Source organism: Rattus norvegicus, chromosome 1, assembly GCF_021556685.1.
Source record: "Rattus norvegicus strain SHRSP/BbbUtx chromosome 1, alternate assembly SHRSP_T2T, whole genome shotgun sequence".
NCBI classification, from domain to species: Eukaryota; Metazoa; Chordata; class Mammalia; order Rodentia; family Muridae; genus Rattus; species Rattus norvegicus.
The window spans coordinates 243748539-243766160 of record NC_141534.1 but is presented as its reverse complement, the minus strand read 5'-3'; the positions used below and the strand labels follow the sequence as shown (position 1 = coordinate 243766160).

General features: G+C 43.3%; 1 long non-coding RNA gene across 4 annotated transcripts in view; it reads right to left on the bottom strand.

The window, feature by feature from the left end:
• The window catches only part of LOC102548095 (uncharacterized), a 90326-nt gene that overhangs the window by 29289 nt on the left and 43415 nt on the right, over nt 1–17622 (bottom strand). The window contains exon 5 of one of the 4 annotated variants that reach the window (XR_015648167.1): nt 8015–8249. The exons of 2 other annotated variants lie outside the window; for them this stretch is intronic. This is a non-coding gene — a long non-coding RNA (uncharacterized LOC102548095). Of the gene's footprint in view, nt 1–8014; nt 8250–17622 lie in introns of those variants that run through there. One more of the 4 variants, XR_015648165.1, reaches the window with a different exon arrangement.

Genomic DNA, 17622 nt, shown 5'->3' with positions numbered 1-17622 from the left:
TTGAGTCTGTAGCAATGTATCATCCTACATCTGCGAACCATCAGAGCCCTGACCTAAAAGATTTGTGAGTCATCAAACACAGAATGTCTGGTGTATCAGGTTGGGTCCTCGGAAAGCAGACACCAAGACCAAATCAGATGTAGAAGAGAAAACATCCACGAAGAACAAAGAAGACAGAGAGCAGGAGTTGGCAGAGAGCTCAGACAATGAAGTGGAGCTGGCCCCTGCAATGAGAGAGGAAGAAGGAAGGAGGCCTAAAGAGGAAAAGCCAATACAGAACAGGAAATGGCCTCAGCTTGGCCCAGTGGCAGACCCATAGCAAATATTGCCCCCTAGAGGAAGGAAATGGCTCTCTCACAAGTGACCCTGGGTCTGGTTAGTGCAGCAGCTTCTTCTACCCAAGAACTGTCTTCCTCAAGCTGCATCCTGCCGGATCTTGAAATATAAAAGAAAACTGTCCTTGCCCTAGTGGGGAGGACTGACTAATTCCCTTGCTAGAACACTTAAAACAAACTCAGACACCCTTTTACTAAAAATGGAAAGATAACTCAGTTATAATAATCAGTATTAAGTGTGTCTTTCTGCATGATCTGGTTTTATATTTAGAACCACCCTGTTGAGAGAGCATTGCTAGGCTGGGATGTGGGTTAGGAGTCGAGCACGCAGACAGCACGTATGAACGCCTGCTTCCAATCCCAGACTGTAGGGGTGAAAAGGGCTTCCTGACATTCTAATCCTTGGATGCATGAAGCTACTAGTGTGAAGAGAGCAGATGTGATTTTCTTAAATTGACCAAGTTACTAAGTAAGTAAGTCGAGACTTAGCTCAAGTCCTTCTGAATCCAAAGTCTATAGTCTTAGACATATTTATCGCCGTGATTCCCAGTTTCTCAATGGTATATTCGAGGCGGACCTAGATTCTGTAGAGCCTGAAGCCTCTGAAGTCAGGGGACAAGGTGAAAGAAGATCATGAGATTCATTCAGCAAGAAACTAGAAAATGATGACCATTGAACTCAACCCAGGGCCTCCAAGAGATGCATTTAAGGACCAAGGCTGGGGCCCATGCTTCATTAGCCTCTGTACCTTCACTTGTGATTGCCACATCGTGATTATCGCCACCTCTATTGCTAAGACGGGTAATGATTCCCCAAATTGAAAATGTTCATCCCACAAGAAGCAAACCACAGATTCAATGCAATGCCCCGTCAAATTTCCGATATAATTATCCATAGAAATCGAAAAACAACCTTAAACCTCATATGGAAACACGCACGCACACAAGCACGCGTGTGCGCACAAACACACACACACACACACACATACACACACACACATGCACGCACACACATACACACATATTAAGGTAGAATACCTTAAACAACCCTGAACAATAAAATAATTACTGGAGATGTCATCTTTCCTGGTTTTGAATTGTACTATCGCTCTATAGTAATAAAAACAATATGGCATTGACATAAAAACACATATTTGTCAGTGAAATAGAACTGAAGACCCTGACCTAAGTCTACATGCCTTTGGACACCTGATGTTTGCCAATAAAGTAAAAATTGAATACTGGAGAAAGAACAGCATATTTGACAAATGATTCTGGCCAACCTAGATAGCTATAGAGGAGAAGTAAAATTAAGCCATGTCTCTCGTCCTGCACAAAACTCAGCTCCAGATGTCTAAAGGACCTCAATAAGACCCCATGCCCTGAATCTAATAAAAATGAAAGTAGAGATTAAACTTAATCTTATCATGTTTTCAGTACATTTATAATTTTGTGTTAAGCCATCTTTCAGCCCGTGGGCCACAGGCTAAATACGCCTGTGTAAAACAGACGGTAATAACATTTGCTGCACAGTGCTTACAAATATAAAATAACTCAAGTCTTCAGGACAAGCATTCCAACAGTACACCCCCATGGACCCCGAATCGGCAGAAGCAAATGCAATGGTAGTTCTAGACTTTATTAATCAGACAGCACCAGAAAACAGGCTTCCAAAGGAGGTAAAGGGGTCCCTAAAGATTGATAATGTCCCCACTTAAGAAAGAACCAGTGTGCTTATTGTAAGGAGGAGGGCCACTGGGCCAGGGAATGCCACAAGAAGAAGAAGAAGCCTATCTAAACCCTGGCCTTAGAAGATAAAAATAGGGGGGAGAGGTTGGATCCTCTCCCAGAGCCCTGGGGAGCCTTAAAAGTGGAGGAGAAACCCACCAGTTTCCTTGTAGACAGTAGAGCTCAACATTCTGTCTTGCTGAAACCCAAAGGTAAAGTGGGGGCTCATCACTGTATCAGAGCTCCCCAGTTACAGTAAAGGGATGAGCCTCTCTTTCCTATATAATGTCTGAGCTTCCTAAAATTCCCAAGGTGGGAATACCTCTACACAGATGATCAAGCAGGTCCTATTGTGGCTTTCTGGTCAGCTAATCGGGATAGGATTGTTGCTATTAAGCCCTTTCCTTACCTGGCAGCTATGACTGGGGCATCACAGGAACGTCATCATTAAGTCACGGTTGAATTTCATATAGAAACCTCCCAGTAATGGCCATAGACACTGATAAAATGACACCTAGGCTGCATACTTTCCACATACCACCTGGTGTACTTCCCACAACAGTGTTAAAGGAACATGATATATGATCTACTTCATACAACCATGGAGGCTGAGGCTCAGAAAAGTTAAGTATCTAAATCGAAGACATCAGAGCCCATGAGTAATGGATTCCAGTTTAAAGCTGACTGTAAAAGTTGTTCTTTCAACCACGTGAATTATACTTTATCTAATGGATCCAGAGTCCACAGTCCTATGCATTTATCTGCACTGTACAAAGTCCTCTGAAGATACACAAAGGGCTCTATGTCAGGAATCACCACGAACTACAGTGAGTAAACGACATTAATACCCTACCCTTTTTGTCCTGTCAAGAAACTAACAACGTTTTTGCACCCCGAACCTCTTCTCGCCTTCTCAAAATATTATTGCTATCTTTTGTTCCACTTTATCCTCATGGACATACTTTGATTTATGAGACCCAGAAACCTGTACTCCAGTGGCCAAAGGTCTTCCCTAATGAGTCATATGTTCCACAGAGTCCTTAGCCAACAGAATTACTTTTGTGATTATCATGTGGTTCAATTATTTTACCAAAATTTTTTAGAGTGAAAAAAATAAGTATTTGTTGTCATAAAGCAAAACATACAGATCCTCATGAGAGTTTAATCATCTTTCCCCTTCTCCCATTCAAACTCTGGTAAAGACGCAGTGTCTAACTTTCTGCTACAGATTGAGTAGATCCGTGGTTTGAAAGATAGTATCATAGATTAAATCATGGCATAAAATGGGCTTCCTTCAGTGAGTCACGAAGTATGGCATTCACAATTTGTAGCACAAGACCCTGTGTGAGCTTCCCTTACCGGTGTTTACACTTTGCTTCTTCTTTCCCTGTTTACTCCACATTTGCCCCCAGTGCTAGCTTTGGCTGCACAGGCTGAACATAGACAAGGCTCCAGGGATTCATCGGTTTTGCCTGGATTTGCTGTGTTCTCAGCCTGTCAGCCATTTGACATCGTATCTGTTCATCCCAAGGAACAAAGGGTCTGTATCATACCTACCGACCCTGCCACCTACTTCCTGTGAGGGAGTTCTGTAGTCTCGGAGGGTCATGCTGTTAGACACTTGCATTCTGGGTGACGTATTGGTGTACACGGTGTTACCCCAGTGTAAATTCCCCCAACAATGACAGTGTCTCTTGGGCTCTGTCTTAAACATTTTTTTGGTTTGAATTAGATTTACTCAATCTCGACATCATGATGTGAGTGACATTCATCTGAGGTGGCTGTGAGGATGAGCTCTGTTGAGTAATTAAAGAGCTTGTTTTGAATGTGGGGGATGGTAGAGCATGGAAAAAAATCACAGAAAAAAAACAGCAACAATACAAGTTCAGTAGGGAAATTTGAGACATCAAACATTTTTTTTATACAAAATACCAAAGGTCACTAGTCTCCCACATCAAATACTCAGACATTTTTTTTAAAAACAAATCCATTTCAGTCTGAGTCTCGACACAGGCCTAAAATATGTGTTTTTGAAGAAAAAAAAAACAGAAACCTAGAATAATTTTAATTTTGTTGTTTTCCAAAAAAACGAAGGAAGCGCTGTTGGAGATTTAAGTGTGGGGAATTGGGGAGAGCATTTCAACCTTGCCCAAGAAGAGGTTGCCAGTTAAATACTGATGCAGAAGTCTCGATTTTCAGAATTACATTCATTTCTGATCATAAGATGTTACCAAAGGAGCAAGCCAGGCTCCAAGGTATGGTGGCTACCTGCCTGTTTTCAAGGAGCCCACAGCCCCCGTGTGACCAGCTCAGGTGAAGTGTAGCATCCTACACTTTGTCCAGTGTGCAGCCTCTGCGTTCATCTCAGCGTCAGTTCAACAGGAGGTTGGGGGTTGGTGAATTCAGCACAGAAATGATCCTTCTCCCACAGAGCCCCATCGAAGAAGGCTGATAGGGAAGAGAAGCTGTTCCTAAAGCCCTTAGCTTGTTCTCTTTCACATCTGCAGCTGTGTCCTCCTCGGGGAGTTGTCCAATCCAATGTGATTTTAAACATCTGTCAGCTAAATCAGAGCTCCAAATTTAGCACTCGGGAACATTATGTGGATTTGCGACGCTCGCCGGAGAACACTGCATTCGCAAACTCTCAGCTCACAGGAGACAGCCGGGTGGTACTTCGGTTGGTAATTTTATCTATGACACATTTAATTTGGCTGTGCATTTATGGCAATTATGTAAAAGGGAAATTGTGGCCATTTCCTTAGAAAAAGCTTTCTGCTGAGAGCTCTGCCTTTCTCTCCGATCATTTGCCTGTGTGTTTTTGTTTGTTGTTAATCCCCCAGAGGCTAGTTTTATCTGGGTTTCCTGAAATTCTATTCTTTATCCTGAGACATCTTTGTGATGCAGCAAAAACTGTCACTGCTATATACCCATCCAGAGGAAAGAGAAGTTCTATAGATGCACGGCTCTTGCTAGCCACCTTTGATCAACACATAACATGGTTCCTTTCTCTGTACTGGGCGGATGCTCCCGACAAGATGTACTGCAGCTAAGGAAAATGGCAAGCCCACATCTTGGCAGCAGCAAATAACTACTTGATGTTAGGCTCCTTTCCGAGTGTGTAACTAATCCCATCAATTCCTGAAACCATGGCATCCTTAAAGGGAGACATGGGAAGAAACAGCCTTGTAAAATAGTATGGCTGCCAATAGGTGTTGTATCACGATAGATGAACATACATTTTTTTCAATTAGATGCACACAAAAATCTCACAGCCTCCAAGATCCAGTGCCCCATTAAGCCTTCGCTAAGTCTTTTGAGCTATGGAGGGAGGCAGGGGTGTGAGTCTCTACTCTGGTTTTAATGTGTGATGCTATTAGGGCGAATCATCAAACGCTACTGGGATCTTGAAAGAGGCAACTGTGGTTCTTGATTGGTCGGGATTAGGACAGGCCCAGAATGAGAGCCAATGACATTGTAGAGACAGCGAACCTGTGCGTGAGTGACAGGCGTGAGTTTGAACTGCCTGAAAGTATACTGTCTCAAGGCAAAGGATACTGCTGATGGCTAGAGGAGAAGCCTCGTAAAGTCACCCTCTTAAACCACACGCACCTCGCACACACATGGACTGGAACAGGACTCAACACTGGTTTTCCTTGCTGTTAGAGAAAAGATGAGACTCCTCGGAGGTGCTATAACCAATTAAGAGCTGGGCACCAAGAAGATGCCACAGAGCACTGAGCAGGCAAACCTTGTCTTTACAATTTCTTCTTTCTTGACTGTCTTCCTGTTTAAGGCATCCTCTTGGGGAGCATGCTGGCTCTCCCTCTCCGTAGTCCACTTCTACAGCAACATACTTACGTTGGGCGGATACATTAGGGAATAGTTAAAACCAGAGACGGAAGCATCAGGGCAGATCAGGATTCAAACCCCAGACCACTAAGGCAAAGTATCCTGGGAAAATTAGCAAGCTTTCAAGCTAGCTCACTGAGTAGACGGGATTTGAACTCAAGTAGAAACAGCGTTCCTGACACAAAGCAAATGTTCAGCAAGATCAAAATTGCTATCATTACTGTAATTAGTTTGGGTTCTTTTTTTTTTTCCTTTTTGTAAGCGATAAAAATGAAACAGCGCTAGCTTAAGCAAAATATTAAAAATAAAAAAATTCTGGGGTGGCTCACAGAAATCATGAGTAGTAACGTGCATGGACTCAGGGACTCGAGGGAAATCTTTCATTCTGCTCATCTGCTTCACAAGCCTCCCTCGGCTGAATCTTTGCTCCATCCCCCGGGGGTGGGGCAGCCGTCTCCAACCTCCTAAACTGCCGTCTTGCGGGGTCTACTTTCCCAGCAGAGACCAACAGGAATCCTTTTCCTGCCTGCGATACGGCAGACTCTAGTGAACTCACTCTGAACGTAAACTGCTTATTCACCAGGAGGGGACCAGGCATGCCTAGAGCCAGGGATCAAGTGACACTGGGGTCCCCAGGAAATGGCAGAAATGGAGAATCACTGGATCACTAGGAGGGAAATTATGGCCAGATGTTCCAAAGGGTACTTTCAAACTAATATAATGGAGGAAGTGCAGTATTTTTAAATGTGAGAAGGTGTAAAAATGTCCTGTGTGAACAAAATTTCATATATAGCACGGTCATGAGCTATACTCACTTATAAAGATAAAGATTTATAGGGAACATGGAGAAGTTGGTTTATGCTGTGGTGGTGATTTTTTAATGTTCTCTGATTTAATAACAAAACTTTGTTGAATGTGGAAAACTCTTACAGGGATTAATAACCCATGAGCCTTTGCCACCTAACACCTTAGCACGGCTTAGCTTACATCTGGCTGAGAGCCAGGCCTCCAGGGGTACAGTCTCAGCCAGAAGCAGGAGGGAAGAGGCAGGAAAATGCCTTAAGTGCTGGAGCCCAAGCTCCTGGTTCTCCAGTGCACAAGAGCTGAGGCCCTCTCTTCGCCGAGAGGCAGAAATCTGGCTCAGACCTAAAGCCGCCATCGGATTTTTACACGACGTCTGTAAATTCCAGCCAGAGACAGGACAGCTACTAGAAAACTCCATGGGTACTAAAAAGGCATCAGAAACACTGTGAAAAGTAACTGTGCGGTTTTCAGCGCAAGACTGGTGCCAAGTTCCAAAAGCCCTACAGACATCCCATAGACACGTTTCTATGGAAACAAATGATCCCACACCCACTCTTTGTAGCCTCTGAGCCCATCTGGCATTCTGTCCCCAGTTCCCACCCCTGGGCCCAGTGAGGATAACCCGGGAAAAGTCTTTCCATTTAGACTTAGGCACCCTGCTTGTGCTAGCCTGAGTGTCCATGTGCTGCTCCCTCTAATGTACCCCTCGGGGATTGGGTAGGACAGATGGTCACTGTCATGTTAAAGCCAGAGACTTATGAAGCAACTTTGTGATCAGTGTCTGTACTTAACTCCTGCCCCAGAGACAGAGCCCTGAGACTCTTGCCTGAATGGGAATGGGACTCTAAGACACAGCGGGAAATCACATTCACCGTCCCATCCTCAGGGTGGTGGTTTTGAAATTGCTCAAGCTGGCTGCCCTGAGACATTGCCCAAATGTTCCCTTCAAACTGCTTTTATCCTTAGCGAAGCTATATATGGCCAAAGCTTCAGGAAAAAAAATCCACTGAAACCTAAGGGCTTTGCGTGTTCAAGGCCCAGACATCAAAAGATTCCAAGTTCTGGCACTGGGTCCTTTCCTTCTGCTCCTGTAATTGTTTTTCTTAGTTGGAATCATTTAATATCACCAACGTACACCATTCGCCAGAGTTCAACCTGACCCTCTATGTCCTATAGAGACTAGACATACATGTAACGCACATGTATGTTAGCATAAATTCATTATGTAGCATACATTCATTAACATGTTTATAAAATACATTCATTAAGGCAGTTGATTAAAATTTACCATCGAAAGTTAGTGGCTTTAAACACACTTTTATTATCTTACAGTTGGGAGGGGTCAGAAATCTTGTTGTCTGGGCATCAAGGTGTGAGCAGGGCTATGTACTTCCCTGGAGGCTGCAGATGACAATCCACTATCTTCCTTTTCCAATTTCCACAGGCTGCTTGCATTCCTTGCCTTGGGGCCCCTTCTGCCTGCGAAGCTAGTAGCAGTTGCTGGTTGAGTCGGTCTTAGTTTCTTTTCCTGGATCTGTGATAAAACATTCTGATAAAAGGAACTTAAGGAAGAGAGGGTTTACTTGGCTCACAGTCCCAGGTCACACCTCGTCACTGCAGGAGCCCAATGGCAGGGGCTCGAGGCAACTGGTCACAGAGAATGCTTACAAGCTCGTGCCCAGCTCCCTTCTCCATCCTCACACTGTATCTCCAGTCCAGAGAAGGGTCCAGCTCACCGTGGGGAGGTCTTGTCAAATCAATGAACTTCATCGAGACATTCCCTCAGATGATTCTAAGTTGTGTTGTGCTGATCACTGATAATGTCACAGCTCCACCCCTTGTCAACTTGGCACCCCCAAAAACATAACTTTTAAACCATAACCTCTACCCCTTCTCACCAATATTTCATATATGTCTCTTGATGGAAATACATTCGCGTTTTTAAAGTCCCCATAGCCTTTAACAATTCCAACACTTAAAAAGTCCTAAATCTCTCAACTGTTATGTCCCTCCAGGATACAACACTTTTTTTCTTTTAAATGGAAGACTTGGGGAGAAATAATTACACCAAAGAAAACCAAACTCCAGAAGGGAGGATGCCAAACCTTGCGTCTGGGATGAATAATGAAATAAGCTGGCCTCCGAAGGCCTTCCATAGCCTGTCCCTCCATGTCATAGAGTCCCTGCTTAACATTCCGTGCTTACAACTCTCTTTACACTATCCCATGCTTGGGATCTCCAAGACCCTAGGGTCTCCACTGAGACAGAGGCTTCACCTTCTCAGTTTTACACTGTAGCTTCTCAGGGTCACTCTGCAGGGACTCTGACACTGACACACCTGACCTCAGCTTGAATACTTTCTTAGGCATTTCATTTTAAGGAACAGGGATTCCCTTCAGCTGAGGCTTTTTCCTTCTAAACAGATTTGAATCTTCATACAATGGAATCTCTAAGCAGTGTTTTTCCTTTAGGACACCTTCCTTGTCCCAGCACAGCACAGGAGGCTTCCCCTCAATACCGTTGATCTCTTTAGCAACCACAGCTGCCTTCTCAGCAGCAGTCTGCCTGTTCTCCTGTCTTGAGGGCCCTACATGCCAAGCAACTGAGTCCATTGCCTCTTGATTTCAGCTGCACTTGGGTTTTCAAGGAAATGTGCAGACCACAGTCAGATTCTTGGCCAAATAGCACATGAACGGCCCCTGCCACAATTCCTGACAGAGTCCCTCCTCACCTCTGGAACCTAAGAATTGAAGCCTTTACTCTTGTGTTTCTCTTGGCATTCCTGTCATCCAAGATGTCACAAGAATGGCCCGTTCTGCCCTGAGTCCAGCTTTCAAGGTTTTTTCTAACCCAAAACACCAAACTCTCACATTCCAGCCACAAAACAGCTCCAAAGGCCCAAGGACCCTGTAGTCAGGTGTAGCATAGTAACAACCTCACCAATCATTACCAACTTCTATATTAAGATCATTTCCTGTTTGTTGTGATAAAAATACTCTGACAAAAGTGACTTAGGGGAGAAGAAGCTGATTTGGCTCACGGTTCCAGGGAAGTCACAACAGTCAGAATGTGTGTGCTGTCATCCACTTCCTTTTGATGGTAAATACACACGTCCATCAGCTTCCTGCTCCCATCACCTCAGCTCCCCTGTGATACCCTGTACCCCTGAAGTGTGAACTAGAATAAACTTTTTCCTTAATTTGCTTCTGTCAGAGTTATCACAGCAGCGAAAAGGAAATTAATACCAAAAAAAAAAAAAAGAATACAATCTCTGTTTGAATTTCTCCATCACTGACTCCCTCTGCAACTTCAAAAGGATTCTTGGGATGTTCCTACCCCCTTTCACATAATTATGATAATCTTTTTATAATTGAAAATATTTGTCATACAAAATATTCTGATTATGGTTCCCCTTCCTCCAGTCCCCTCAGATTCTCCCCATCCCCCACCACTCAAATCAGCACCCAGATAATCTTTCTAAAGTCATCTCAGCAACCAGAAACCGCAGGGCCTCCTTGCCAAGTAGTGTAATGCGTTCTTGGGTTCTAAAAATGAGGCTGTCGATATCCTTCGGGGATCACGTTATTCTACTCACAACGGATACTCATGTGCCAAGCTTTAACCTACTTACTCATTACATCCCTTGTATTCTTCCCATTTTATAGATTAGGATATCGGGACTCAGAGACATCAGTAGACCACACAGAACATTGCAAACCAGAGTTTACTGAGGTACTAGACGCAACCAATCTCTGACGTCACAGATGAAACCAGGCAATGTCATTTGTGTGCAGTTTTGTCTTTGCTCAGAATGAAACACCCTCTCCTTACCGATTTCCTGCATGACCCTGCCTCTGCCCTCTCTAACCTCATTTCCCTCAGCTTCCACACCCATCATCTCCGAGTAGCTCGTACTCACTAAGTACTTTCCGGCCTCGGAGGCTTCCCACAAATTTCTCCTTTAATATGGCTTCCTACTGTTCTGCCTGATTAGCCTCCACACTTCAGGTCCCACCTTACGTGTCACTTAAGACTAATACAAGCCTTACATAATACTCTCTCTCATATACTGTGGGGCTCCCTAACAGTGCTTACCATGACATCATGATTCAAATCAGCGATGGTTTGTCTAGATGCTTACTAGCATCCCTGATGCCATGTTGAATCCATAGTATGCCTGATAATAAGTATCAGTAGCTACTGGTTAAATAAGTTAAATAATGGAGTCAGGGCACATCCTGGGTATGGCTTTGGGGGCATAAAAAAGATTCTATTTAAGGCTACTGGAAATTTGTGATGCATGGTTGCCTTAAAGGTACATTTAAACATTTAAACTTCTCTCTTCTCTTCACTACAATCCACTCATAGTGGGCAACAGTGGGTAAAGTCAGACACACTGAACAGCCGCATGAACCAGAGGAGGAAAAAAACAAAGGTCTGCATTTTAAGGGCCATAATTTCTTTTGTGCCAGTTCATTTGTGTATTTTTAGTTGGTTGGTTGACTGGTTGGTTGGTTGGTTGGTTGGTTGGCTTTTTGGCTTTGTTTGTTATTGGTTTCGTTATTTTGGTTTGTTGTTATTGATATTTGTTTCCTGAAGCACAGTTTCATCTCAAACTCATGCCTCAACCTCACCAGTGTTGGATATGTTCCATTAACACATCCAGCCTGGTCATTTGTGTCTCACTCTATATGGCTAACATTATCAGGCCCAGCCTCTTACTCCTCTGCCCCCTCCCCAAAGAACTGAGAAGGCAGTTTAGACTAGGGAGTCTTAATCTTCGGCATGCACTAGGGTCATTGGGAGGGTTTTTTCTGGGCTTCATCTACAGACTGTCAGCAGTTCTGTGTGGATCAGCAAGTCTGGGAAGGGGGAGGCTGATCTCACTGGTCTTTGGATCACATTTTGAGCCTCACCATGAGTGGTTCTGGTCCCTGTTGCCTGGAGCCCACAGTTACTGAAATAGGGGAGGTTCTGGAACTCCGTGTTTCCACCAATTCTCACTAAAGTTTCAACAACATCTGCTTTCAAATTTGGCTGCACATTGAAACTCCCTCGGGAGTTTTAAAAACTATTCATTGCAGTGTCTCTCCTCTTGGAGTATAGCCTGAACAGGTTTAAAGCTTCGAGGTGATTTGAATACATCTGAAAGCTGAGGGAATATTGACCTAGATTATGGATCAACATAATGGCCTTGGGGTGAACAGGAGAGCCTCTTAGCCCACAGATTGAGGGGGTGTGCCCTCAGTTCCTCATTCACAAGGGTCATGATAAGGCATTAGAATCTGCATTCTAGTAAGCTCTCTGCCAACACTACTCTGAGACCCGCTCGCCCAAGTTGAGCAGAAGAGAGCCAGCCAAGTGGGACAATGCCTCTCAAATCAAAGTAGTCATAGAAACCATTAAGGATCCTGTAATGTGTTCTGGTTGTAACAGATTTAGGGGTGAGGGGTGTTAAGACTACATTTCTGAGAAGAGACTGCACTCTGCACACATCTCTGACGCCAGAGGAAAACACCAAACGCCATCTGGAACCCTGGTGCACGGAGGCTCCCAGAAAGGGCGGCGCGGATCTTCCTGGTTGCTGCCTCCGCAGAGAGCTCGTAGGCAGCACCCCACGAGCAAACTTGAGCCTCGGGACCACAGGTAAGACCAACTTTTCTGCTGCAAGTGACCTGCCTGGTGAACACCAGAGACAGGCCCACAGGAACAGCTGAAGGCCTGTAGATAGGAAAAACTACACGCCCGAAAGCAGAATACTCTGTCCCCATACTGGCTGAAAGAAAACAGGAAAACAGGTCTACAGCACTCCTGACACACAGGCTTATAGGACAGTCTAGCCACTGTCAGAAATAGCAGAACAAAGTAACACTAGAGACAATCTGATGGCGAAAGGCAAGCGCAGGAACCCAAGCAACAGAAACCAAGACTACATGGCATCATCGGAGCCCAATTCTCCCACCAAAGTAAACACGGAATATCCAAACACACCAGAAAGGCAAGATCTACTTTCAAAATCATATTTGATCAGGATGCTGGAGGACTTCAAGAAAGACGTGAAGAACTCCCTTAGAGAACAAGTAGAAGCCTACAGAGAGGAATCGCAAAAATCCCTGAAAGAATTCCAGGAAATCATAAATAAACAAGTAGAAGCCCATAGAGAGGAGTAACAAAATCCCTGAAAGAATTCCAGGAAATCATAAATAAACAAGTAGAAGCCCCTAGAGAGGAGTCACAAAAATCCCAGAAAGAATTCCAGGAAAACACGATCAAACAGTTGAAGGAATTAAAAATGGAAATAGAAGCAATCAAGGAAGAACACATGGAAACAACCCTGGATATAGAAAACCAAAAGAAGAGACAAGGAGCTGTAGATACAAGCTTCACCAACAGAATACAAGAGATGGAAGAGAGAATCTCAGGAGCAGAAGATTCCATACATATCATTGACTCAACTGTCAAAGATAATGTAAAGCAGAAAAAGCTACTGGTCCAAAACATACAGGAAATCCAGGACGCAATGAGAAGATTAAACCTAAGGATAATAGGTATAGAAGAGAGTGAAGACTCCCAGCTCAAAGGACCACTTAATATCTTCAACAAAATCATAGAAGAAAACTTCCCTAACCTAAAAAAGAGATACCCATAGGCATACAAGAAGCCGACAGAACTCCAAATAGATTGGACCAGAAAAGAAACACCGCCCGTCACGTAATAGTCAAAACACCAAACACACAAAATAAAGAAAGAATATTAAAAGCAGTAAGGGAAAAAGGTCAAGTAACATATAAAGGCAGACCTATCAGAATTACACCAGACTTTTCGCCAGAAACTATGAAGGCCAGAAAATCCTGGACTGATGTCATACAGACCCTAAGAGAACACAAATGCCAGCCCAGGTTACTGTATCCTGCAAAACTCTCAATTAACATAGATGGAGAAAACAAGATATTCCATGACAAAACCAAATTTACACAATATCTTTCTACAAATCCATCACTACAAAGGATAATAAATGGTAAAGCCCAACATAAGGAGGCAAGCTATACCCTAGAAGAAGCAAGAAACTAATCGTCTTGGCAACAAAACAAGAGAAGAAAAGCACACGAACATAACCTCACATCCAAATATGAATATAACAGGAAGCAATAATCACTATTCCTTAATATCTCTCAACATCAATGGCCTCAACTCCCCAATAAAAAGACATAGATTAACAAACTGGATACGCAACGAGGACCCTGCATTCTGCTGCCTACAGGAAACACACCTCAGAGACAAAGACAGACACTACCTCAGAGTGAAAGGCTGGAAAACAACTTTCCAAGCAAATGGTCAGAAGAAGCAAGCTGACGTAGCCATTCTAATATCAAATAAAATCAATTTTCAACTAAAATTCATCAAAAAAGATAAGGAAGGACACTTCATATTCATCAAAGGAAAAATCCACCAAGATGAACTCTCAATCCTAAATATCTATGCCCCAAATACAAGGGCACCTACATACATAAAAGAAACCTTACTAAAGCTCAAAACACACATTGCACCTCACACAATAATAGTAGGAGACTTCAACACCCCACTCTCATCAATGGACAGATCATGGAAACAGAAATTACACAGAGACGTAGACAGACTAAGAGAAAATGGCCATTTTACCAAAAGCGATCTACAGATTCAATGCAATCCCCATCAAAATACCAATCCAATTCTTCAAAGAGTTAGACAGAACAATTTGCAAATTCATCTGGAATAACAAAAAAGCCAGGATAGCTAAAGCTAACCTCAACAATAAAAGGACTTCAGGGGGAATCACTATCCCTGAACTCAAGCAGATTTACATAGCAATAGTGATAAAAACTGCATGGTATTGGTACAGAGACAGACAGATAGACCAATGGAACAGAATTGAAGACCCAGAAATGAACCCACACACCTATGGGCACTTGATTTTTGACAAAGGAGCCAAAACCATCAAATGGAAAAAAGATAGCATTTTCAGCAAATGGTGCTGATTCAACTGGAGGTCAACATGTAGAAGAATGCAGATTGATCCATGGTTATCACCCTGTACAAAGCTTAGGTCCAAGTGGATCAAGGACCTCCACATCAAACCAGATACACTCAAACTAATAGAAGAAAAACTAGGGAAGCATCTGGAACAAAACACCAATGGCTTATGCTCTAAGATCAAGAATTGACAAATGGGTCTCTGCTCCCAGACCCGGTGAGAGAGAAACCCAACCGCCTGGTCAGGTGGGCACTCCTGAGGCTGCAGAGCGGAAGAGACCACCAACACTGCTCACCCCTGCCCACATCCCTGGCCCAAGAGGAAACTGTATAAGGCCTCTGGGCTCCCGTGGGGGAGGGCCCAGGAGCGGCAGGACCCCGCCGGACCCTGAAGGAAACAGACCGGATAAACAGTTCTCTGCACCCAAATCCCGTGGGAGGGAGAGCTAAACCTTCAGACAGGCAGACAAGCCTGGGAAACCAGAAGAGACTGCTCCCTGCACACACATCTCGGACGCCAGAGGAAAAAGCCAAAGACCATCTGGAACCCTGGTGCACTGAAGCTCCCAGAAGGGGCGGCACAGGTCTTCCTGGTTGCTGCTGCTGCAGAGAGCCCCTGGGCAGCACCCCACGAGCAAACCTGAGCCTCGGGACCACAGGTAAGACCAAATTTTCTGCTGCAAGAAAGCTGCCGGGTGACCTCAAGACACAGGCCCACAGGAACAGCTGAAGACCTGTAGAGAGGAAAAACTACACGCCCGAAAGCAGAACACTCTGTCCCCATAACTGACTGAAAGAGAGGAAAACAGGTCTACAGCACTCCTGACACACAGGCTTATAGGACAGTCTAGCCACTGTCAGAAACAGCAGAACAAAGTAACACTAGAGATAATCTGATGGCGAGAGGCAAGCGCAGGAACCCAAGCAACAGAAACCAAGACTACATGCCATCATCGGAGCCCAATTCTCCCACCAAAACAAACATGGAATATCCAAACACACCAGAAAAGCAAGATCTAGTTTCAAAATCATATTTGATCATGATGCTGGAGGACTTCAAGAAAGACATGAACACACTTAGGGAAGCACAGGAAAACATTAATAAACAAGTAAAAGCCTACAAAGAGGAATCGCAAAAATCCCTGAAAGAATTCCAGGAAAACACAATCAAACAGTTGAAGGAATTAAAAATGGAAATAGAAGCAATCAAGAAAGAACACATGGAAACAACCCTGGATATAGAAAACCAAAAGAAGAGACAAGGAGCTGTAGATACAAGCTTCACCAACAGAATACAAGAGATGGAAGAGAGAATCTCAGGAGCAGAAGATTCCATAGAAATCATTGACTCAACTGTCAAAGATAATGTAAAGCGGAAAAAGCTACTGGTCCAAAACATACAGGAAATCCAGGACTCAATGAGAAGATCAAACCTAAGGATAATAGGTATAGAAGAGAGTGAAGACTCCCAGCTCAAAGGACCAGTAAATATCTTCAACAAAATCATAGAAGAAAACTTCCCTAACCTAAAAAAAGAGATACCCATAGACATACAAGAAACCTACAGAACTCCAAATAGATTGGACCAGAAAAGAAACACCTCCCGTCACATAATTGTCAAAACACCAAACGCACAAAATAAAGAAAGAATATTAAAAGCAGTAAGGGAAAAAGGTCAAGTAACATATAAAGGGAGACCTATCAGAATCACACCAGACTTCTCGCCAGAAACTATGAAGGCCAGAAGATCCTGGACTGATGTCATACAGACACTAAGAGAACACAAATGCCAGCCCAGGTTACTGTATCCAGCAAAACTCTCAATTAACATTGATGGAGAAACCAAGATATTCCATGACAAAACCAAATTTACACAATATCTTTCTACAAATCCAGCACTACAAAGGATAATAAATGGTAAAGCCCAACATAAGGAGGCAAGCTATACCCTAGAAGAAGCAAGAAACTAATCGTCTTGGCAACAAAACAAAGAGAATGAAAGCACACAAACATAACCTCACATCCAAATATGAATATAACGGGAAGCAATAATCACTATTCCTTAATATCTCTCAATATCAATGGCCTCAACTCCCCAATAAAAAGACATAGATTAACAAACTGGATACGCAACGAGGACCCTGCATTCTGCTGCCTACAGGAAACACACCTCAGAGACAAAGACAGACACTACCTCAGAGTGAAAGGCTGGAAAACAACTTTCCAAGCAAATGGTCAGAAGAAGCAAGCTGGAGTAGCCATTCTAATATCAAATAAAATCAATTTCCAACTAAAAGTCATCAAAAAAGATAAGGAAGGACACTTCATATTCATCAAAGGAAAAATCCACCAAGATGAACTCTCAATCCTAAATATCTATGCCCCAAATACAAGGGCACCTACATACGTAAAAGAAACCTTACTAAAGCTCAAAACACACATTGCACCTCACACAATAATAGTGGGAGATTTCAACACCCCACTCTCATCAATGGACAGATCATGGAAACAGAAATTAAACAGTGATGTAGACAGACTAAGAGAAGTCATGAGCCAAATGGACTTAACGGATATTTATAGAACATTCTATCCTAAAGCAAAAGGATATACCTTCTTCTCAGCTCCTCATGGTACTTTCTCCAAAATTGACCATATAATTGGTCAAAAAACGGGCCTCAACAGGTACAGAAAGATAGAAATAATCCCATGCGTGCTATCGGACCACCACGGCCTAAAACTGGTCTTCAATAACAATAAGGGAAGAATGCCCACATATACGTGGAAATTGAACAATGCTCTACTCAATGATAACCTGGTCAAGGAAGAAATAAAGAAAGAAATTAAAAACTTTTTAGAATTTAATGAAAATGAAGATACAACATACTCAAACTTATGGG